The sequence below is a fragment of the Manis pentadactyla genome, chromosome 9 (assembly GCF_030020395.1).
Source record: "Manis pentadactyla isolate mManPen7 chromosome 9, mManPen7.hap1, whole genome shotgun sequence".
Classification (NCBI taxonomy): Eukaryota; Metazoa; Chordata; class Mammalia; order Pholidota; family Manidae; genus Manis; species Manis pentadactyla.
This window is the reverse complement of record NC_080027.1, coordinates 20,357,899-20,382,026: the sequence shown is the minus strand read 5'-3', so window position 1 is coordinate 20,382,026 and position 24,128 is coordinate 20,357,899. Positions and strand designations below refer to the sequence as shown.

The following is a 24,128-nucleotide window of genomic DNA, read 5'->3' as shown; positions in this document are numbered from 1 at the left end:
AATCAACACAAATCAACAGAATCAGAAAAGAGAATGGAAAAATCATGACAGACTCCACAGAAATACAAAGAATTATTAAAGACTACTATGAAAACCTATATGATAACAAGCTGGAAAACCTAGAATAAATGGACAACTTCCTAGAAAAATACAACCTTCCAAGACTGACCAAGGGAAAAACACAAAAGTTAAACAAACCAATTATGAGCAAAGAAATTGAAACGGTAATCAAAAAACTACCCAAGAACAAAACACCCAGTAAGGACGGATTTACCTCAGAATGTTTTCAGACACACAGAGAAGACATAATACCCATTCTCCTTAAAGTTTTCCAAGAAATAGAAGAGGAGGGAATACTCCCAAACTCATTCTCTGAAGCCAACATCACCCTAATACCAAAACCAGGCAAAGACCCAACCAAAAAAGAAAATTACAAACCAATATGATGAATGTAGATGCAAACCAATATGATGAATGTAGATGCAAAAATACTCAATGAAATATTAGCAAACCAAATTCAAAAATATATCAAAAGGATGATACATCATGACTAAGTGGGATTCATCCCAGGTATGCAAGGATGGTACAACATTGGAAAATCCATCAACATCATCCATCACATCAACAAAAAGAAAGACAAAAACCACATGATCATCTCCAAAGATGCTGAAAAAGAATTTGACAAAATTCAACATCCATTCATGATAAAAACTCTCAGCAAAATGGGTATAGAGGGCAAGTACCTCAACATAATAAAGGCCATATATGATAAACCCACAGCCAACATCATACTGAACAGCAAGAGGCTGAAAGCTTTTCCTCTAAGATCGGGAACTAGACAGGGATGCCCACTCTTCCCAATTTTGTTTAGCATAGAACTAGAGGTCCTAGCCATGGCAATCAGACAAAACAAAGAAATACAAGGAATCCAGATTGGTAAAACAGCAGTCAAACTGTCACTATTTTCAGACGACATGATATTGTATATAAAAAATCCTAAAGACTCATCTCCAAAACTACTAGAACTGATATCAGAACACAGCAAAGTTGCAGGATACAAAATTAACACACAGAAATCTGTGGCTTTCCTATACACTAATAATGAGCCAATAGAAGGAGAAATCAGGAAAAGAATTCCATTCACAATTGCATCAAAGGAATAAAATACCTAGGAATAAACCTAACCAAAGAAGTGAAAGACCTATACCCTGAAAAGTACATGTCACTCTTAAGAGAAATTAAAGGGGCACTAACAGATGGAAACTCATCCCATGCTTGTGGCTAGGAAGAATTAATATCGTCAAAATGGCCATCCTGCCCAAAGCAATAAACAGATTTGATGCAATCACTATCAAATTGCCAGCAACATTCTTCAATGAACTGGAACAAATAATTCAAAAATTCATATGGAAACACCAAAGACTCCAAATAGCCAAAGCAATCCTGAGAAATAAGAATAAAGTAGGGGGGATCTCAATCCCCATCTTCAAGCTCTACTACTAAGCCATAGTAATCAAGACAATTTGGTACTGGCACAAGAACAGATTCACATACCAGTGGAACAGATTAGAGACTCCAGACATTAACCCAAACATAGATGGTTAATTAATATTTGATAAAGGAGTCATGGACATACAATGGGGAAATGACAGTCTCTTCAACAGATGGTGCTGGCAAAACTGGACAGCTACGTGTAGGAGAAGGAAACTGGTCCATTGTCTAACCCCATACAGAAAAGTAAATTCAAAATGGATCAGAGACCTGAATGTAAGTCATGAAACCATAAAAATCTTAGAAAAAAACATAGGCAGAAACCTCTTAGACATAAACATGAGTGACCTCTTCTTGAACATATCTCCCTGGACAAGGAAAACAACAGCAAAAATGAACAAGTGGGACTATATTAAGCTGAAAAGCTTCTGTACAGCAAAAGACACCATCAATAGAAAAAAATGGTACCCTACAGTATTGGAGAATATATTTGTATATGAGAGATCCAATAAAGGGTTGACATCCAAAATGTATAAAGAGCTCACCCATCTCAACAAACAAAATCAAATAATCCAATTAAAAACAGGGAAGAAGAACTTAATAGACGGTTTTCCAAAAAAGAAATACAGATAGCCAACAGACACATGAAAAGATGCTCCACATCACTAATTATCAGAAAAATGCAAATTAAAACCACAATGAGGTATCACCTCACAGCAGTAAGTATGGCTGCCATCCAAAAGACAAACAACAACAAATGTTGGCGAGGTTGTGTGGAAAGGAGAACCCTCCTACACTGCTGTTGGGAATGTAAATTAGTTCAACCATTGTGGTAAGCAGTATGGAGGTTCCTCACAATGCTCAAAACAGACTTACCATTTGACCCAGGAATTCCACTCCTAGGAATTTACCCTAAGAACGCAGCACTCAAGTTTGAAAAAGATAGATGCACCCCTATGTTTATCGCAGCACCATTTAAAATAGCCAAGAATTGGAAGCAACCTAAGTGTGCATCAGTAGATGAATGGATAAAGAAGATGTGGTACATATACACAATGGAATATTATTCAGCCATAAGAAGAAAACAAATCCTAGCATTTTCAACAACATGGATGGTGCTAGAAGGTATTATGCTAAGTGAAATAAGCTAAGTGGAGAAAGAGAAATACCAAATGATTTCACTCTTCTGTGGAGTATAAGAACAAAGGAAAAACTGAATTAACAAAACAGCAGCAGAATCACGGAAACCAAGAATGGACTAACAGGTTCCAAAGGGCAAGGGACTGGGGAGGATGGGTGGGTAGGGAGGGTTAAGGGGGGGAAGAAGAAAGGGGGTATTATGATTAGCATGCATAATGGGAGGGTGGGAGAAAGGGGAGGGCTGTACAACACAGAGAAGACAATAGTGATTCTGCAACATTTTGCTATGCTGATGGACAGTGACTGTAAAGGGGTTTGTCAGGGGGGACCTTGTATATGGGAGAGCCTAAGAAACATAATATTCTTCATGTAATTGTAGATTAATGATAAAAATATATAAATAAATAAATTATAAAAAAAATAAAAAAAGAAAGAAAAGGGGGATTACTCACTGATAGGACAAAACTAACTGTAAATTAATGATTAACACATGCTTTAAATATCCTTAATTTTGATCATTTAAAGGGTGTCAGATGATCAGCTATGGAAATACTTTTTTTCTGATAATATTCCTTTCTCTTAAGAAAAACAAAAAAAGCAATTCCTGTGTGGTGATCTTCAATAAGTTCTTCACAATGGTATAAAGGGAATATCAAAGTGTGGGCAAAGGGTTTGTTTGTGTTTATACAGAGGATCAAAGCCTAACTTGGCTACCCAGAAATCAAAATATGATACGATATGAAGAAGAACTTCCAACATCAACATTCTCTGGAAGAGTCATACCAGCAGGTGTTCATCAAAAAACTTTAACAATGATCCTGGCACTCTTGTAGTTGTAGCTGCACTCATCCCACCGGTTCCTGGACTTGCCACTGGAATGAGGAAGGAGATATCTAAGCTGGCCTGTGCATACAGTAAAACAGCAAATTTGACTGGTTCTATACTGTCAGAACTCAACCAAGAATTAGGAGAAGTGCAAGTTGCAGCGCTCCAAAATCTTGCGACTATAGACTATCTACTGTTAAAAAAACATACGGGATGTGAACATTTCCCAGGAATGTGTTTTAAGTTGTCTGATTTTTCTCAAACTATTCAAATTCAGTTAGGCAATATCCATCATATCATTGATAAGTTTTCACAAATGCCTAGGGTGCCTAACTGGTTTTCTTGGTTTCACTGGAGATGGCTGGTAATTGTAGGTCTGCTTTGGTTATGTAGCTGTATTCCCATTATGTTAATGTGTGTATACAATTTAATTAGTAGTTTAAGACTTATACATGCTTATGTTACTCTACAAGAACATATGTCAAAGAAATAATCAATCTTCCCATGTTTTCTTCCATCTGCTACTTCTATAGCTTTTCTTCTTCCTTCCTAATTACAAACCTTAAATAGAATTCGTGCCTCTAATCGAATTTACAGAGTATCATAATACTTCCAAGTGATAAAGATACCTCAAGACAAATGTTGGGCATAAAACCCACAGGGCATAAATCTGCAAAGTAGTAAAAAGCCAACCTTTTCAAACAATATTGCCTCTCTCCCACTTACCAACTTTACATTTCCCTGTATGGCCCCGGAAGATGACTGGTTAGCCAGAGATGGGTAAGATTCCTCAAGGGAGGAACAACCTAAGACAGGCACAGTCGCAGGGGGGCCATCAGGTGAGAAATTGGGGATCAACAGAGGTGAGGCTTAGAACCTCACCCCGCCTGTTTTGAGAGAAATCTTCTGCATCCGTGGATGTTTTGTTGCCCTTGTCTAGCTTGGATTAATACTTAGTCTGTAGGCACAGACCTGATCATCTACATTTGCCCTCTTACAGCACTAAACTATGTTTTCTACCTTTATCTTGCATCTACCTACCACTTCAGCATTTTATTAAAAATAATAATAGTAATAATAAAAATAAAGTTGAAATGTGGGATTCACATATACATCAAGTATAAAAATCAAAAGAATAATCATATTTGACCTGATTATTTATAGTTCATGATGTGTGATCAAAACCAAAAGTTTCTGTGATATGACTGCCCTTGCACTGTTCACCATGTAAGAACTTATTCACTATGTAAGAATTTCTTCACCATGTAAGAACTTGTTTGTTATGCTTTAGAAGATTGGAGACTGTTGAGAATTAGGCTTGGGATTGATAAATTATTGTGCATTGAGTCCACTATACAGAATTTTATTGTTCTTAACAACCATCTGGTCAATAAATATGAGAGATATCCTCTCAAAAGAAGAAAACTAATACAATGCATATCAATTATATCTCAATTTAAAATCAATAATAAAATATCCAAAAAAATGTTGTTGGTAATTTGATAGGGATTGCATCGAATCGGTATATTGTTTTAGGCAGGATGGCCATTTTGACGATATTAATTCTTCCTAGCCAGAAGCATGGGATGAGATTCCATTTGTTAGTGACCTCTTTAATTTATCTTAAGAGTGTCTTGTAGTTTTCAGGGTATAGATCTTTCACTTCTTAGGTTAGGTTTACTGCTAGGTATTTTATTCTTTTTGATGCTATTGTGAATGGAATTCTTTTCCTGAATTCTCTTTCTGTTAGCTCATTGTTAGTGTATAGGAAAGCCACAGATTTCTGTCTGTTAATTTTTTATCCTGCAACATTGCTGAATTCTGATATTAGTTCTGGTAGTTTTGCAGTGGAGTCTTTAGGGTTTTTTATGTACAATATCATGTCATCTCCAAATTGTGACAGTTTGACTTCTTTTTTACGAATCTGGATTCCTTGTATTTCTTTGTTTTGTCTGATTGCGTGGCTAGGACCTCCAGTACTATGTTGAATAACAGTGGGGAGAGTGGGCATCCCTGTCTTGTTCCTGATCTCAGAGGAAAAGCTTTCAGACTCTCACTGTTCAGTATGATGTTAGCTGTGGGTTTATCATATATGGCATTTATTATGTTGAGGTACTTGCCCTCTATTCCCATTTTGTTGAGAGATTTTATCATGAATGTTCGTTGAATTTTGTCAAATGCTTTTTCAGCATCTTTGGAAATTATCATGTGGATTTGTCCTTCTTTTAGTTCATGTGGTGGATGATGTTGATGGATTATCAAATGTTGCACCATCCTTGCATCCCAGGGTTGAATCCCTCTTGGTCATGGTATATGATCCTCTTGATATACTTTTGATTTCAGTTTTCTAATATTTCACTGAGTATTTTTGCATCTATGTTCATCAGGGATATTGGTCTGTAGTTTTCTATTTTGGTGGGGTCTTTGCCTGGTTTTGGTATTAGGGTGATGTTAGCTTCGTAGAATGAGTTTGGGAGTATTCCCTCCTCTTCTATTTTTTGGAAAACTTTAAGGAGAATGGGTATTATGTCTTCTCTGTATGTCTGATAAAATTACCAGGTAAATCCATCTGACCCACGGTGTTTGTGCTTGGGTAGTTTTTGATTACTGATTCAATTTTGTTGCTGGTAATTGGTCTGTTTAGATTTTCTGTTTCTTTCTGGGTCAGTCTTGGAAGGTTGTATTTTTCTAGGAAGTTGTCCATTCTCCTAGGTTTTCCAGCTTGTTAGCATATAGGTTTTCATAATATTCTCTAATAATTCTTTGTATTTCTGTGGGGCCTGTTGTGATTTTTCCTTTCTCATTTCTGATTCTATTGATGTGTGTTGACTCTCCGTTTCTCATAATAAGTCTGGTTAGAGGCTTATCTATTTTGTTTATTTTCACAAGGAACCAGCTATTGGTTTCATTGATTTTTTTCTGTGTTTAGTCTTCTCAATTTTGTTTATTTCTTCTCTGATCCTTATTATGTCCCTCCTTCTGCTGACTTTAGGCCTCACTTGTTCTTCTTTTTCCAATTTCGATAATTGTGACATTAGAGTATTCATTTGGGATTGTTCTTCCTTCTTTAAATATGCCTGGATTGCTATATACTTTCCTCTTAAGACTGCTTTTGCTGCCCCCCTCAGAAGTTGGGGCTTTTGTTGTTGTTGTCATTTATTTCCATATATTGCTGGATCTCCATTTTAATTTGGTCATTGATCCATTGACTATTTAGAAGTGTGTTGTTAAGCCTCCATGTGTTTGTGAGCCTTTTTTCTTTCTTTGTACAATTTATTTCTAGTTTTATACCTTTGTGCTCTGAAAAGTTGGTTAGTAGGGTTTCAATTTTTTGGAATTTACTGAGGGTCTTTATGTGGCCTAGTATGTGGTCTACTCTGGAGAATGTTTCATGTGCACTTGAGAAGAGTGTGTATCATGTTGCTTTTAGATGTAGGTTTCTATAGATGACTATTAGGTCCATCTGTTCTAGAGTGTTGTTCAGTGCCTCTGTGTCCTTACTCATTTCCTGTCTGATGGATCTGTTCTTTGGAGTAAGTGATGTGATAAAATCTTCCAAAATGAATGCATTGCATTCTATTTCGTCCCTTAATTCTGTATTTGTTTCACATATATTGGTGCTCTTGTATTGGGTGCATATATGTTTATAATGGTTATATCCTCTTGTTGGACTGAGCCCTTTATCATTACGTAATATCCTTCTTTATCTCTTGTTACTTTCTTTATTTTGAAGTCTATTTTGTCTGATACTAGTATTGCCACACCTGCTTTTTTCTCTCTGTTATTTGCATGAAATATCTTTTTCCATCCCTTGACTTTCAATCTGTGCATGTCTTTGGGTTTGAGGTGAGTCTCTTGTAAGCAGCATATAGATGGGTCTTGCTTTTTTATCCATTCTATTACTTTGTGTCTTTTTATTTGTGCATTCAGTCCATTTACAGTAGGGTGATTATTGAAAGATATGTACTTATTGCCATTGCAGGCTTTATATTTGTGGTTACCAGAGGTTCAAAGTTAGCTAGTTTACTACCTTATTGTCTAACTTAACTCACTTATTGAGCTATTATAAACACAGTCTGATGATTATATCTCTCCCTTCTTATTTCTCCTCCTCCATTCTTCGTATGTTGACTGTTTTTTTTCTGTGCTCTTTTTAGGAGTGCTCCCATGTAGAGCAGTTCCTCTAAGATACCCTGTAGAGGTGGTTTGTGGGAGGCAAATTCCCTCAACTTTTGCTTGTCTGGGAATTTTTTAATTCCTCCTTCATGTTTAAATGTTAATCGTGCTGGATATAGTACTTTGGTTCAAGGGCCTTCTGTTTCATTGCATTAAATATATCATGCCATTCTCTTCTGGCCTGTAAGGTTTCTGTTGAGAAGTCTGATTATAGCCTGATGGGTTTTCCCTTGTAGGTGATCTTTTTTCTCTCTCTTGCTGCCTTTAATACTCTGTCCTTGTCCTTGATCTTTGCCATTTTAATTTTTATGTGTCTTGGTGTTTTCTTGTTTGGGTCCCGTCTCTCGGGAGTTCTGTGTGCTTCTGTAGTCTGAGAAACTATTTCCTCCCCCAGTTTGGGGAAGTTCTCAGCAGTTATTTCTTCAAAGACACTTTTTATCCCTTTTTCTCTCTCCTCTTCTTCTGGTACCCCTATAATGTGGATATTTTTCCTATTGGATTTGTCAAACAGTTCTCTTAATATTGTTTCATTCCTGGAGATCCTTTTATCTCTCTCTGAATCAGGTTCTGTGTTTTCCTGTTCTCTTGTTTCTATTCCATTAATGGCATCTTGCATCTTATCCGTTCTGCTTATAAATCCTTCCAGAGTTTGTTTCACTTCTGTAATCTCCCTCTGGACGTCATCCCTTTGCTCTTGCATATATCTCTGCAGCTCTGTCAGCATGTTTGTTATTTTTATTTTGAATTCTTTTTCAGGTAGACTGATTATATCTGTCTCTGCAGATCCTCTCTCAGGTGTTGTCTGAACTATCTTGGACTGGACTAAATTTTTTTGCCTTTTCATGGTTATAGCAGTGGCTATAGGCAGGTCGCAGGTGTGTCAGCTGGGAGAAGAAAGTCCTTTCCTGCTTGCTGGATGCCTTGCCCTTCTTTGCTGCCCGTGTGGGTTACCCGCACTCCTGGAGCAGCCACCGGGTTAATCCCCAAAGATGCTGTGGGCGGGGTCTCCGTCAGAGCAGTCCGGAGCCCTGCGGGGAGTGGCAGGCATGCCAGGTGCTCTCCTCCGTGATAGTGGCGCCCTTGCCAGGCAGCTGTGTGCCAGCAGCAGCTTTTGGGTCTGGGTCAGGCGGCTGTATGTTGGGCTGGGATTCCGGTCGGCTGCTGGGAGCACACCTGCTCCCTCTGGCTCTGCTGCAGGTGCGCACGGTTCTCTCCGGCGCGGACCTCTCGCATACTCCTCTGGCTCAACTGCCGCCGGTGTGCACGAGCTGCTCCCGGGCTGTTTGATCGCCGCTGCTACTGGATCGCACAAGCCTCTACTGGTCCCCTCTGGTGCCATTAGTGCACACAATCTGCTCCTGGTCCCTTCCGGCACTGCTGCACCTGGCACGCACTGCCACTCTCCTGCTGCTGGGCCAGTGTGTCAGGGTCCGTGTCAGTTGAAGGAATGACTGGGAGGCTGCTTAGTGTAGTGAGTGGCTTCAGAGCTGTGCTGCCTCCCTGGAGTTTAGGGCACCTAAGTTTCCCCGGGTTTCCCAGCGGCTGGCTAAGTGTGCCGGGACGACTTTGTCCAGCTATGGGTTTCCTATCTCTTTAAGAGTTGTAGAAAGCACTCGCTTTTCTTTTGTCTCAGGGGCGCTGGTTGTGGGGACCTGCCCACAGGTCTTTTCCATTGCTCTAATATTCAGCACCCCTTGCACCTGTGTCTGCACTCTGGGTGCGGATTTCTAGAGCTGGTTGTTTAGCACTCCTGGGCTTTCACTCCCTCCCTGTTCTGACTCCTTTCTTCCTGCCAGGTTCTGGGATAGGGGAGCGTTTGGGTCCCGCCTGGCCACGGCTAGTATCTTACCCCCTTCATGTGATGTTGAGTTCTCACAGATGTAGGTGTATCCTTGCTGTTGTAGGGCATCCACTGGTGTCTCTTTTAGGAATAGATGTATTAATTGTATTTCCATAAATATATATGTTTTGGGGAGGTGATTTACCCTGAACTAATCATGCTGCCATCTTCCCATGATCCCCCCGAAATAATTTTTCTTAAGCATATTTTCATTGCCTGTTTTACTCTTTGTTCCTGAGAATGTAAAGTTTTGGATACAGGAAGCAAAATTTTCAGTGGGTCCCTAGGAGTAACAGTGAGAGTTGCCACCACCATTCGTACCCCTTGATCCTGGACCCATGGGCCCTGGCTCTGGGAGAAAAAGCCTCATACACTGGATGCTGACACAAAATATTACAGCCTGTATTCATGATCTTTACTAAAAAATGTCCAAGAATAAGACACTAACAAACTAACAATATTTTCATCAAAACTTCTTGTTGTAGAGACAACATACATTATTCTTAAATTATTCCAATTTAATATTTAGCATGAAAATTAGAATTAGTTGATAAACCATTTGTTCTGATACACTCTTATCATTGCGTCTTTTACATCTTTGTTCCTGAACTGTAAATGACGATATACAGCTTGAAAATCAGACCGGTGCAAAACACTACCACGTTATAGTCCAAAGAATAGCCAGAACTTGGTCTCACATACATCAGGAGAATCGTTCCGTGATAAATTGACACCCCCATTAAGTGAGAGCCACACGTAGAATAGACTTTTCTCCTCCCATCAGTGGAATGAATCTTCAGGATGGCCAACAGAATGAAGCCATAGGAGATCAGCACAATCAGGATAGTAACCATCTCAATGGCACCCACAGAGTGGAAGAGTAGAAGCTGGTTTGTGTGACTGTCTGAGCAAGAAAGAGCGAGGAGAGGAGGGATGTCACAGAAGACATGTCTAATATTATTAGATGCACAGAAGGAGAGGCTAAATGTTGCCAGTGTGTGTACAGAGCATGCAAGATGCTACCAACATAAGAAGCAATGATATGGAACACACCGACTGGGTGACATGCTCGCTGAACACAGGAGAGCAGTGCAGACAGCTACAGGGCGATCATATCTCACTGCCACCAAGAGGAAGCACCGTGTGGTACCACAGGCAACAAGGAGAAGCATGTGTGCTGCACATCCAAGGAATGAGATGGCTTTATACTTTGACACAAAATCTACTAACTTATCTGGGGTAATGACTGAGGAGAAGCAGACACCAGGAGATGAGAGCACACTCAGAAAACAGGACCTGGTGTTGTGGAACCAGGAGTCCCCAATGACTTATAAAGCCAAAGCCAAATTTCCCTGCATAACACAGAGGTAGATGGCTAAAAACAGGAGGAACAAGCTTTCCACAATTCAAGCTTATCTGTGAAGCCCTTCAGTAGAAATATATGACTCCAGAGGCACTCTGCATGCTTATAGCTCATGAGAGAAGAGTGAAGATATTCACAAAATATACAAAATGTCTGTGCAACTTGTCTTACAATTTTAATATGCTTGCATTTTATTTTATTTTATTCAATGGAATATAAAAGGAAAGCAGAAGGACCTTTTAATCATGAAATGAGGATTGTATACTGAATACACAGTGTAACAATAATTATGCAAATCTGTAAGTCCAGGAAAAGCATTGTATCAACACAAGATAATAATAGGGAGAAATTCATCAAAATACTGCAAGTTATGATTTGTTTTCATTTTGTTCCTTTAGCTTTGTTATATTATTTTATTCTAATGAACATATTTACTCCTATGACAGAATCACTCTTTTCATATGAAATGTTTCGTTATGAAAAATGTATCATTTCATTCCCAGTGGTTTCAGTTGCAAAGCAAGGAGATATTTTTCCAGAAATAGCTTCTTCACCTTTCCAGTCTAAATATTAGGGCCTCACAAAGGAGGACCGAGCCACCAAGCCCTCCCTCCACTTGTGGCCTCTCAGGGAAAGGCAACCAGTTCCTGGAAACCTCACAGAGCTGCAATTAGTCCTTGAACCTGTGTCCTTGGAAACATGTCAAGCAAAACAGACCAAGCAATCCTCCTTGAGAATTGGTCCCCACAGAAGACGGAATATTACATGTACCCCCAAAACATGAGGGGCTTTAGAATTACCAGTGTGAGAGGTAAGGCCACTCTGCTCTCCTTATGATTGCAGGAGCTCCCTGAGGTTCTTTTGGATCAAATTTTCCATTTGACCAGGACCTGAATAAAAGTACTAAGTTGATTTGTTTTTACTTCAGAATAAAGGGTAAAAAGTGAATAATGTATTATTCAACACAAATAAAAGGCAAAATGAGTGCACTAATATTTAAGCAGCACTTTTCTCAAGGAAAACAAAGTATAGAAAGTTTGGATTCAAATGGTTTTCAAGTTTAATTCATGAGTAACATGTGAGGTTGACAAATTTCTAGACTGACATTAATGGAATAAGGATTTTTTTTCCTACCAACTCTGGCTCACAGTAAGTATTCTTCTCAAGATTTTAGTAAAGATAAAATAAAATGGGGACATTATATGAAGACTATGCATATCCATATAATTTAGACCTTATCTGGAGTAACACCAGGATTTGTAAATGAGAAAACAGAGTTGGTGGAAACAGGATCTACAAGTAATGTGCATATATTAGAAATATAATATTTGTAATAAATTTGATTTTGAATGGTCAAGATAGGAAAACATCTTATTCTTTGAAATTAATATTAATATGTGGCCCATAGTTTTAACACACTCTACTAATGTCGCCTAGCTTGAAATTTCTTTGTCATGTATAGTGGAAACAAAGTGATGTTGAATAATGCCCTAAAATTCTTTTTCTATCATTGTTCATTATATTTATAGCATATTTTCTCACATTTGCTAAATTAAATGTAAACAAGAATACAGTATTATGAACATGCTTTCTGGAGTCGGTCTATCTTGGTAGAACCATGGCCAGCATTTAACAGCTCTGACTCTGGATTAGTTGCTTAAACTGGACACTTTTTCTCATCCACACAATGTGGCTAATGGTGGCACCTTCCATATAATACTCTCATGTGCACCAAATACATTACTATACACACACATTTACAACAGTGTCGGGCTCATTCATACTATGCCATAGTTAGCTATTAATATGTCATATCTAAATATCGGTTTATACCTATTCCTATATATGGCTGTGAAACTAACATTTTTTTCAGTTATATTCTCTACACTTCTCATTATCATCACTTCTTAACATATGACACTAAAGTAAATATGCCATGTTGTTCACACCGACGCAAGCCTTTCTGAAGTCATTGCTGCTAATGAGTTCAAACCAGCTGACCACTATGGGCAGAAGGAATACCACGCAGGTGACAGACTTCATCCTTCTGGGGCTGACGGATTCCCCGGAGGTCCAATTGGTCCTCTTTCTGCTGTTCCTGCTGATGTACCTGATCACAGTGCTGGGGAACGCAGGCATGGTGCTGGTGATCCGCCTGGACGTCCAGCTTCACACCCCCATGTATTTCTTCCTCAGTCACCTGACATTTCTCGACCTTATTTACTCAACCGTCACCACACCTAAGACTTTAGAGAACTAACTGGCTTCCACCAAGTATATTTCCTACATGAGCTGCTTCACCCAGATGTACCTTTTTGTCTTCTTTGTTGCCACAGAATGTATTCTTCTCTCTTCAATGGCCTATGATCACTACGTACCCATCTGCAATCCCCTCCACTACCCCGTTGTTATGTCCACAAGGCTCTGCTGCTCCCTCATCTTGGGGTCCTACTTCATTGGATTTATGGATTCCATTGTCAATGTGCTTTTCATGAGCAGTTTGCATTTCTGCGACTCCAATGTAATCCATCACTTTTTCTGTGGCGCATCCCCGATTTTAGCCCTGTCTTGCACTGACACACATGGGGTTGAAATCATGATATTTGTTTTTGCTGGTTCCACTCTCATGGTGTCTCTGATCACAATATCTGCATCCTATGTGTCCATTCTGTCTACCATCCTGAAAATTACTTCCACTTCAGGGAAGCAAAAAGCTTTCTCTACTTGTGCCTCCCATCTCCTGGGAGTCACCATCTTTTACGGTACTCTGATGTTCACTTATTTAAAACCAAGTAAGTCCTACTCTTTGGGGAAGGATCAAGTAGCTTCTGTGTTTTACACAATCATGATCCCCATGCTGAACCCACTCATTTATAGTCTTAGGAACAAAGAAGTGAAAAATGCTCTCATTAGAATCATACAGAAGAGAGAGGACCCTAGGCAGTTCAAGTAACAATGACGTTAAACTTTTAAGATATTTTTTTCTTCTCATTGGTGTATGTACTTGTTCTCTATCCAGAAATGATTGAATCCGTTAATTTGTTTGTTTTCTGTTGAATTATCCTCTACTTTACCAAATATGACCTTGGACGGTTCTGGGAATACATCTGTACAAATCTACGTTGTAATTGGTATCCATTAAGTGTGTGCTAAAAATATCGTCTAAGTACATGTGTTTTTAAGGGCAACTCATGCTCAAAGTAAGTAAATACAATTGTCATCTTTTAAACCATATCATACAACATCTCACACATAGTCTAACTTCAGAGATTTTATTAAGGAAAAGTGCTTTATTTTTGGAACAATAATAACAGTTTCAGAAATGGTTTTAATTATTATATAGAGAAGAAATAGTACAGTTATGACATGACAAGCACTTGCTGTGTATCCAAAAGTTCCAGGATTTAGATTCCAGACCTGCTACCTTTTTAGCTGTATAACCTCTAATAATTCCTGAAATTTAAGCCTATGTTTTATTAACTGCACAAAATAAATAGTAATTCCAGGTTCACCGTGTTATTTTAAAGATAACATCAGATAATGGAGTTAGGTATTTAAGGTGATACTGATAAATACTGGCCACAATGTTTAGCAGACACATTTCTGCAAAATTTTTAATGCACAGGAATTTTTCTTAAAGAATATTCACTTGCTTTTTGTAAATTCCTTTTGACATTGGGACATGGCCAAGATTAATTTGACTGGCAAATGCACAACAGCTAAGGAAAATGTAGCACTTCATAATTTTGGATTTAGAATGGTATATGTTTGCATTGGAGAGATTTGGAAAATACTGAAACAGTCAAGAATTAGACATGCCTTCACAGTTACTAGTGGTTTAGTATGTGTTCTTCTAGATCTATAATGATGTGTGTATGTGCATGTCTTACAAATATGAGGAATATTTCTTTCATTTCCTATGTACCTTTTTGCAGCTTTTTGCATACATTTACAAGCTTAACTTTTGATAATTTTGTTGTTGAAAACTGAAATGAACATGTTCTTGTTACAGTGGAAATATCAGGATCCATCTTGCCATGCTTGGACCTGAAATGCTGCCAATTCATCAACTTAAAAGTCTCTTAAGCGGAAACACCTCTTTGGTGGTTACAGGCTGAAGATTTTACAACCTTATTTTTCTGTTGTGTCTACAGGCTTCAGTAAACTGCTTTTATTGGATTTCTGTGTATGTTTAAAAATCAATGCCTTTGTCCTGATTTCTAAGGGTTTGTTATGGCCATTACAAAATAAATACTTGAAAAATGTGCTTGACTCATTTGTTTTAAAAATTTTAATAGACACAAGTTGTAAAACTAAGACTTAACAATGAACTCAGATGTTGTGGCCACCTGTAAACTTTAGTCAGGTATAGTGCTAAAATTTCTCTTAAAATTTTCCTCTACATAATCTGGAATTGTAGTTTTAATTTTCTTTGCTTCTTAAATTTGTTGAAACCGTATTTTTCCATTTTCTAAGTCTGTGGGTTTTGTTTGGTTGTTTGTTTCATCTTTTGTTAACACATATATTTCTTCAAGCACCAATGGAATAAATTTTCACTTTTAAAATGTTATATGGTTTTCATTGTGAAACTGTATCTGACTATTCTTTAAATACTTTTTAAATGTTAAAAATAAAGTAAAATATCAAAACTGTCAACACTCAGATCATTGAAAAATGAACTATATTCTTCCAGTTCGTATGTTTTAAAATTTCCTTGATCATGTCAATGACATTTAAAATATTATAACTTATTTTCCCTTTGGAATCCACATTGTGTAGACTCTAAATGTATAGCTACTACTATTCATTTTGTCTGAAGTTTAAGATTTGTATCTGATCAATATTTATTGTCTAATAATGTGGCTTTTTGGCACATATCTTCCTATATACACATGGTGTCATTTTAAGTATTTTCAGGCTCTTTTCATTTTTTAGGTCATGTTTATAAACTGCATTTTCAGTGTGCTTTCATTTATGTCTGTTTGTATGATTAGGAAATATATTCTGTTGGTTCGTATTGGAAAAGATGGTCAACACATTCTATGATTAAAAGTAAATGGGTAAATGGTAATTAATTTCAATCAAATTTTAAGTATAGTAAGACAATGCAAATAAAATTAAATAAGTTATAATTACATTAAAATTAACCAATATACCTCATACTATAATTTAGAAAGTATGTATTGTTATTACATATATGTTATATAATCTAGGGACAATTTCAAAGATATTGACGACTTGCTTTTGGCCTGTAATTTCCCCATTGTATTAGTGAGTGTAATATTTCATGTAAGATGTAGTGTGATATAATTTAGGATATATACTTCTTGATTATGGTGCAAAGTCAAAATGCTCTTTCATATAGACATGAAAACAAATTAAGACTAGACTAGAGCATGGCTAAAATATGAACAGCCGTGTTTGCTTCCAAACAATTGATACATACGGTAATGCCATATTTTGTAGGGTGCTTTCCAAGTGCCAGGCAATATACAAAGGGCTTTAGATATATCATAAACATAGTTTATCTTCAGAATATAATGTTCATGGAGAACTAGCAATACCCACACATTAATCTCACTTTATGGAAAGAGATCTTTCTCCTTGTTCAGATAGACTGAAGAATGATCCTGGATTTCTCCTATCACACATGCCTAATATCCAGCCAATAGGCATGTTATGTTAAACACAGTATCTGTCTGGAGTCTGACTACTTTTCAACTCTTTCTCTGCTGCTACCGTGGCCCTGGACCTGTCATCTCAGTCTTAGAATTGACGCTGCAGTTTCTTAACTTGTCTCTCTGTGTGACCTTGTCCCTCCGACTCTGATCTCAGTCTAAGAGCCGGAGTGGCAGTGCCACGCAGTGTGATGGGGCCTGTTGCTCTTCACACATCCTACAAGTCTTCCCATCACACTCAGAGTAAAAGCCAAACCTTGACAAGAGCCCCCTGGTCCAAAGTGATCTCACCGCCACTCCTGAGCCCTAATAACTCATTTCTCACTATTCTGTCAACTTCATTTTGCTTCACCACTTGGCCTCCAAACACTTCCTGTACATGTTAGTCCTGATACTGCCTGAGATGTTTTCCATTCACTCCTCTTCATTCTATGCCTTCCTTTTGTAGACAACTGCATGCTGTCTTTTCTTATTTTCTTCTGAGAACATTCCTTACCACCTTATTTTAAATTGTACATGTTCCATCCACATTCCACGTTTGTTTCCCTGTACAGGTAATTCTACCTAACATTTTGAATATTTAGCTTGTGTCTTTGTTTCTTCTTTGCCCCTGCTCCCCATCATGTGAGCTCTGTGAACACAGGATTCTCACTTTGCTCAGTATTGTATCCCCAGCACCTAGTACAGTGCCTCAATAAATGTATCTGAAGGATGAATTTTCCAGGTGATGAAGCCAGGGCACAGAGAGATTCAGTAACTGGCTCACGGCCCCTCCACCAGGTAAAGAACAGCCTCACATTTGTGACTAGTCAATCCAGCAGTGGAGTTCACATTTCTCATCATCAAGAATTCTACTATTATCACAGCTGAAAAAACAGAATCTATAATCATATTAAAGAAAGGATCTAGAAGAACACGAGAGACTGTTGAAAGGTATATATTTGCTGGCCGATATTCTCCAGAGCTGCTGCTAGAGGACAGTGTGATCTTGGCAGTACCAGCTAAATTTTTTCAAAAATATAGGAACAGTGCTATTTATAGAAAGAATAACTTTGTAATTGGGAAAACAACATATCAGATGATGGTACTGCTCTGGAGAGAAAATCTGTAATAGTCAGGGTACAGGCTATCCTATGAGTAGAAGAACTCAAAAACAATAAAGCATCCTTGGTTATAAGTTGCAGAGTTGAGCTCACTTGGGTTTGTGAATGGCTGCTTTTCACACGGTGATCCTTGGACCTAGGATATCAGCATGATGTTCAACTATTTTCTCTCAGATATTTTTTTCTTTTGCCTCCTGCATTGTTGAAGAAGATTCATCTCGCACTTTGTGCATGTTCAGCTGTGTTTTTTCTTGTAGGACTAACACTTCCCTACTTTTCTCTTACTGATGTCTTTTAAAGAATAATTGAAATTATTTCAGTAGCTGCAGGAGTATTCAGACCACCCTTGCCTCATCAGTTTGAAACCCTGATTTGAATGTTAGAAGGCTAAAGTGAGCCAGGAACACTGAGAAACCTTTCAGCTTTGTAAGAGATGTATATTTAGAAACACTTTTGAGGAAGATTATTCTTTCTAACAGAAATTTCTTCCCCAGTAATTGTACACACAAAGTACTTTAAAGGTTCTGTGGCTTGGAACTCTTGATTTTTTTATAACGTAAAATTTGATCTACGACATAAACTGTTATTGTATCTGAAATAAATTTTTCTCTTTTCAAAAGAAAATTTTCATATAAATTCTGGTATCAAACATTTGCGTTTTCCAATAGAAAAAGTGAAATCCAAGTTATACAGACTGTCAGCAGTATATGTGCATCTATGAATATTGAATATGGCTCAGCATAAACATATTCAGAGTATTAATATTATACATTTTATCTATGTTTTGTAAAATGCTGCATTGAGGGACTGATTAATGATTTAATTGGAAATACTGTATGATATATGTAAAAACTATTAATTAAAATAAAGGCATTTACTTTTCTTGATCTGGACACTGAAAAATGAAATGACATCCAACTTTCTTGTTGATCTCAGTGTGAAGATTATGCCTTTCTTATGAAATGATTTTTCTTTAACATAGTTTTCATTGCCTCTTTTACTCTTTTTTCCTGAGAATATAAGGTTGTGGATACAGGAAGCATAGTTTTGAGTGGGTCCCTAGGAGTAACAGTGAGGGGTGCCACCACCATTCCTACCCCTTGATCCTGGACCCATGGGCCACGGCTCTGGGAGAAACAGCCCCATACGCTGGATGCTGACTCAGCATTACAGCCTGTAGTCATGGTCTTTACTTAAAAATGTCCAAGAGGAAGAGACCATCAAACTAAAAACATTATTATCATAACTTCTTGTTGTAGAGACAACATACATTAATATTAAATTGTTCCAATTTTATATTTAGCATGAAAATTAGAATTAGTTGATGAACCATTTTTTCTGACACACTCTTATCATTGCCTTTTTTACATCTTCGTTCCTGAACTGTAAATGACGGTATACAGCATGAAAATCAGAACGGTGCAAAACACTGACACTATCACTTCATGGTCCAAAGCATAGCCAGAACTTGGTCTCACATACATCATAAGGATCGTTCCATGATAAATTGACACCCCCGTTCGGTGAGAGCCACGCGTAGAATAGACTTTTCTCCTCCCATCAATGGAACGAATCTTCAGGATGGCCAACAGAATGAAGCCACAGGAGATCAGCACAATCAGCATAGTGACTGTCTCAGTGGCGCCCACAAAGTAAAAGAGTAGTAGCTGGTTTGTGTGAGTGTCTGAGCAAGAAAGAGTGAGGAGAGGAGGGATGTCACAGAAGACATGTCTGATTTTATTAGATGATCATAAGGAGAGGCTAAATGTGGCCAGTGTGTGTACAGAGCATGCAGGATGCCACCAACATAGGAAGCAATGATAGGGAACACACCGACTGAGTGACATGCTCGCTGAATACAGGAGAGCAGTGCAGACAGCTACAGGGCGATCATATCTCACTGCCACCAAGAGGAAGCACCGTGTGGTACCACAGGCAACAAGGAGAAGCATGTGTGCTGCACATCCAAGGAATGAGATGGCTTTATACTTTGACACAAAACCTGCTAACGTATCTGGGGTAATGACTGAGGAGAAGCAGACACCAGGAGATGAGAGCACACTCAGAAAACAGGACCTGGTGTTGTGGAACCAGGAGTCCCCAATGACTTATAAAGCCGAAGTGTAATTTCCCTACTTAACACAGAGGTAGATGGCTAAAAACAGGAGGAATGAGCTTTCTGCAATTCAAGCTCATCTGTGAAGCTCTTCAGTATAAATATATGACTCCAGAGGCATTCTGCATGCTTATACCTCATCAGAGAAGAGTGAAGATATTCGTAAAATATATAAAATACCTGTGCAACTTGTCTTACACTTTTAATGTGCTTGCATTTTGTTTTATTTTATTTTATTTTGTTTTGTTTTATTTTATGAAATATAAAAGGAGAACAGAAAGGTCTTTTTAATCATGAAATGAGGATTGGATACTGAACACACAATGTAACAATAATTATGCAAATCTGTATGTCCAGAAAAAGCATTGTATCAACACAAGATAATAATAGGGAGAAATTCATCAAAATATTGCAAGTTTTGATTTGTTTTCATTTTGTTCCTTTAGTTTTGTTATATTATTTTATCCTAATGAACATATTTGCTCCTATGACAGTATCACTCTTTTCATGTAAAATGTTCCCTTATGAAAAATCTATCATTTCATTCTCAATGGTTTCAGTTGCAACGTAAAGAGATATTTTTCCAGAAATAGCTTCTTCACCTTCCCAGTCAAAATATTAGGGCCTCACAAAGGAGGACGAAGCCACCAGGTCCTCCCTCCACTGTGTGTCCTCTAAGGGAAAGGCAACCAGTTCCTGGAAACCTCACAGAGCTGCAATTAGTCCTTGAACCTGTGTCCTTGGAAACATGCCATACAAAACAGACCAAGCAATCCTCCTTAGGAATTGGTCCCCACAGAAGACCGAATGTTGTGTGTACCCCCAAAACATGAGGGACCCTGGAATTACCAGCATGAGAGGCAAAGCCACTCGGCTCTCCTTATGATCTCAGGAGCTCCCTGAGCTTCTTTTGGATCAAATTTTCCATTTGACCAGGACATGAATAAAAGTTCTAAGTTGATTTCTTATTTCCTTTACCTCAGAAAAAAAGGGTAAAAAGTGAATAATGCATTATTCAACAAAAATAAAAGGGTAAATGAATGCACTAACATTTAAGCAGAACTTTTCTCAAGGAAAACAAATGTTAAACTATGGAAATTTTTGACTCAAATGGTTTTCCAGTTTGATTCATGAGTAACATGTGAGATTGACAAATTTCTAGACTGACATTATTGGAATAAGGATTTTTTTTCCTACTAACTCTGGCTCACAGTAAGTATTATTCTCAAGACTTTAGTTAAGGTCAAATAAAAGAGGGACATTATAAGACTATGCATATCCATATCATTTAGACCTTATCTGGAGTAACTCCAGGATTTGTAAATGAGAAATAGCAAGTTGATGGAAACAGGGTCTACAAGTAATGTGCATATATTAGAAATACAGTATTTGTAATAAATTTGATTTTGAATGGTCAAATAGGAAATCATCTTCTTCTTTGAAATTAATATTAATATGTGGTCCATAGTTTTAACACACTCTAGTAAAGTCGCCTAGCTTGAAATTTCTTTGTCATGTACAGTGGAAACAAAGTGATGGTAAATAATGCCCTAATATTGTTTTTCTGTAATTGTTCATTTTATCTATAGCGTAGTTTCTCACGTTTTCTGAAATTAAATGTAAACAAGAATACAGTATTATGAAAATGCTCTCTGGAGTCAGTCTATCTTGGCAGAACCATGGCCAAAATTTAATAGTTCTGACTCTGGATTAGTTGCTTAAACTGGACTCTTTTTCTCATCCTAACAATGTGGCTAATGGTGGCACCTTCGACATAATATTCTCATGTGGACTAAATACATCACTAAACAGACACTTTTACAACAGTGTCAGGTATATTCTAACTATGCCATAGTTAGCTATTATTATGTCGTATCTAAATGTCAGTTTATTCCCATTCCTATATATGGCGATCAAACTAACATTTTTTTTCAGTTATATTCTCTACACTTCTCATTATCATCACTTCCTAACACACGACACCAAAGTAAATATGCCATGTTGTTCACACAAATGCAAGACTTTCTGAAGTCACTGCTGCTTATGAGTTCAAACCAGCTGACCACTATGGGCAGAAGGAATACCACACAGGTGACAGACTTCATCCTTCTGGGGCTGACGGATTCCCCGGAGGTCCAGCTGGTCCTCTTTCTGCTGTTCCTGCTGATGTACCTGATCACAGTGCTGGGGAACGCAGGCATGGTGCTGGTGATCTGCCTGGACGTCCAGCTTCACACCCCCATGTATTTCTTCCTCAGTCACCTGTCCTTTCTCGACCTCATTTACTCAACCGTCATCACACCTAAAACTTTGGAGAACTTACTGGCTTCCACCAAGTGTATATCCTATAGGAGCTGCTTCACCCAGATGTACTTTTTTGTCTTCCTGAGTGCCACTGAATGTTTTCTACTCTCCTCAATGGCCTATGATCGCTACATAGCCATCTGCAACCCCCTCCACTACCCTGTCGTTATGTCCACAAGGCTCTGCTGTTCCCTCATCTTGGGGTCCTACTCCATTGGATTTATGGATTCCATTGTCAATGTGCTTTTCGTGAGCAGCTTGCATTTCTGCGACTCCAATGTAATCCATCACTTTTTCTGTGACGTATCCCCAGTTTTAGCCCTGTCTTGCACTGACACGTATGACGTCCAAATGATGATATTCATTGGTGCTGGTTCCACTCTACTGGGGTCTCTGATCACAATATCTGCATCCTATGTGTCCATTCTGTCTACCATCCTGAAAATTACTTCCACTTCAGGGAAGCAGAAAGCCTTCTCTACTTGTGCCTCCCATCTCCTGGGAGTCACCATCTTTTACGGTACTCTGATGTTCACTTATTTAAAACCAAGTAAGTCCTACTCTTTGGGAAAGGATCAAGTAGCTTCTGTGTTTTACACAATCATGATCCCCATGCTGAATCCACTCATTTACAGTCTTAGGAACAAAGAAGTGAAAAATGCTCTCACTAGAATCACGCAGAGAGAGAGGACTCCAGGCATGTAAAGTAACAATAATGTTAAACTTTTAAGATATTTTTTTTTCTTCTCTTTGGTGTATTTACTTGTTGTCTTTCCAGAAATGATTAAATTCTTTAATTTGTTTGCTTTTTGTTGAATTATCCTCTACTTTACCAAATATGATCTTGGACTTTTCTAGGAATACCTCTTTACAAACCTACATTGTAATTGGAATCTGTTAACTGTGTTCTAAAATATGGTCTAAGTATATGTGTTTTTAAGGGCAAATGATGCTCAAAGTAAGTAAATGCAATTGTCATCTTTTAAACTGTATCGTACAACATCTCACACATAGTCTAACTTCAGAAATTTTATTAAGGAAAAGTGCTTCAATTTTGGAACAATAATAACAGTTTCAGAAATTGTTTCATTTATTATATATAGAAGATATAACAGAGTTATGACAAGCATTTGCTGTGGATCCAAACGTTCCAGGATTTAGACTGTAGATGTGCTACCCTTTAACTGTATAGCCTCTATTAACTCCTGAAATTTAAGCCTTCGTTTTGTCAACTGCACAAAATAAATAGTAATTCCAGGTCCACAGTTTTGTTTTAAAGATTACATCAGATAATGGATGTTAAGCATTTAAGGCGATACTGATAAATACTTGCCATGAACATTAGCACTTTTCTGCAAAATTTTTAATGCACAGGATTTTTCCTTAAAGAATATTTAGTTACTTTTTGTAAATTCCTTTTGACATTGAGACATGTCCAAGATTAATTTGACTGGCAAATGCACAATAGCTAAGGAAAATGTAGCACTTCTTAATTGTGGATTTAGAATGGTATGTGTTTGCACTGGTGAGATTTGGAAAATACTGAAACAATTAAGAATTAGACATGCCTTCACAGTTACTAGTGGTTTAGTATATGTTTTTCTAGATCTACAATGATGTGTGTATGTGCATGTCCTACAAATATGAGGAATATTTATTTCATTTTCTATGTACTTTTTTGCAGCTTTTTGCATTCATTTACAAGTTTAACCTTTGATAATTTTGTTGTTGAAACTTGAGATGAATGTGTTCTTGGTACATTGGAAATATCAGGATCCATCTTGCCATGCTTGGACCTGAAATGCTGCAAATTCATCAACTTAAAAGTCTCTTAAGCAGAAATACCTCTTTGGTGGCTACAGGCTGAAGCTTTTACAACCTTATTTTTCTGTTGTGTCAATGGGCTTCAGTAAACTGCTTTTGTTAAATTCTCTGTATGTTTAAAAATCATTACCTTTGTCATGATTTCTAAGGGTTTGTTGTGACCATTACAAAATAAATACTTGAAAAATGTGCTTGACTCATTTGTTTTAAAAATTGTAACAGAGACAAGTTGTAAATCTAAGACTTAACAATGAATTCAGATTTTGTG

At 37.7% G+C, this 24,128-nt stretch overlaps 3 pseudogenes; 2 read left to right on the top strand and 1 right to left on the bottom strand.

Annotated features, from left to right (window-relative positions):
* Positions 1 to 10,062: 10,062 nt before the first annotated feature.
* Positions 10,063 to 12,808, bottom strand: LOC130684760 (olfactory receptor 1102-like; annotated as a pseudogene).
* A 32-nt stretch (positions 12,809 to 12,840) lies between these two features.
* LOC130684683 (olfactory receptor 8H1-like) lies at positions 12,841 to 13,788 on the top strand (annotated as a pseudogene).
* An 8,011-nt stretch (positions 13,789 to 21,799) lies between these two features.
* LOC130684682 (olfactory receptor 8H1-like) lies at positions 21,800 to 22,677 on the top strand (annotated as a pseudogene).
* Positions 22,678 to 24,128: the final 1,451 nt, after the last annotated feature.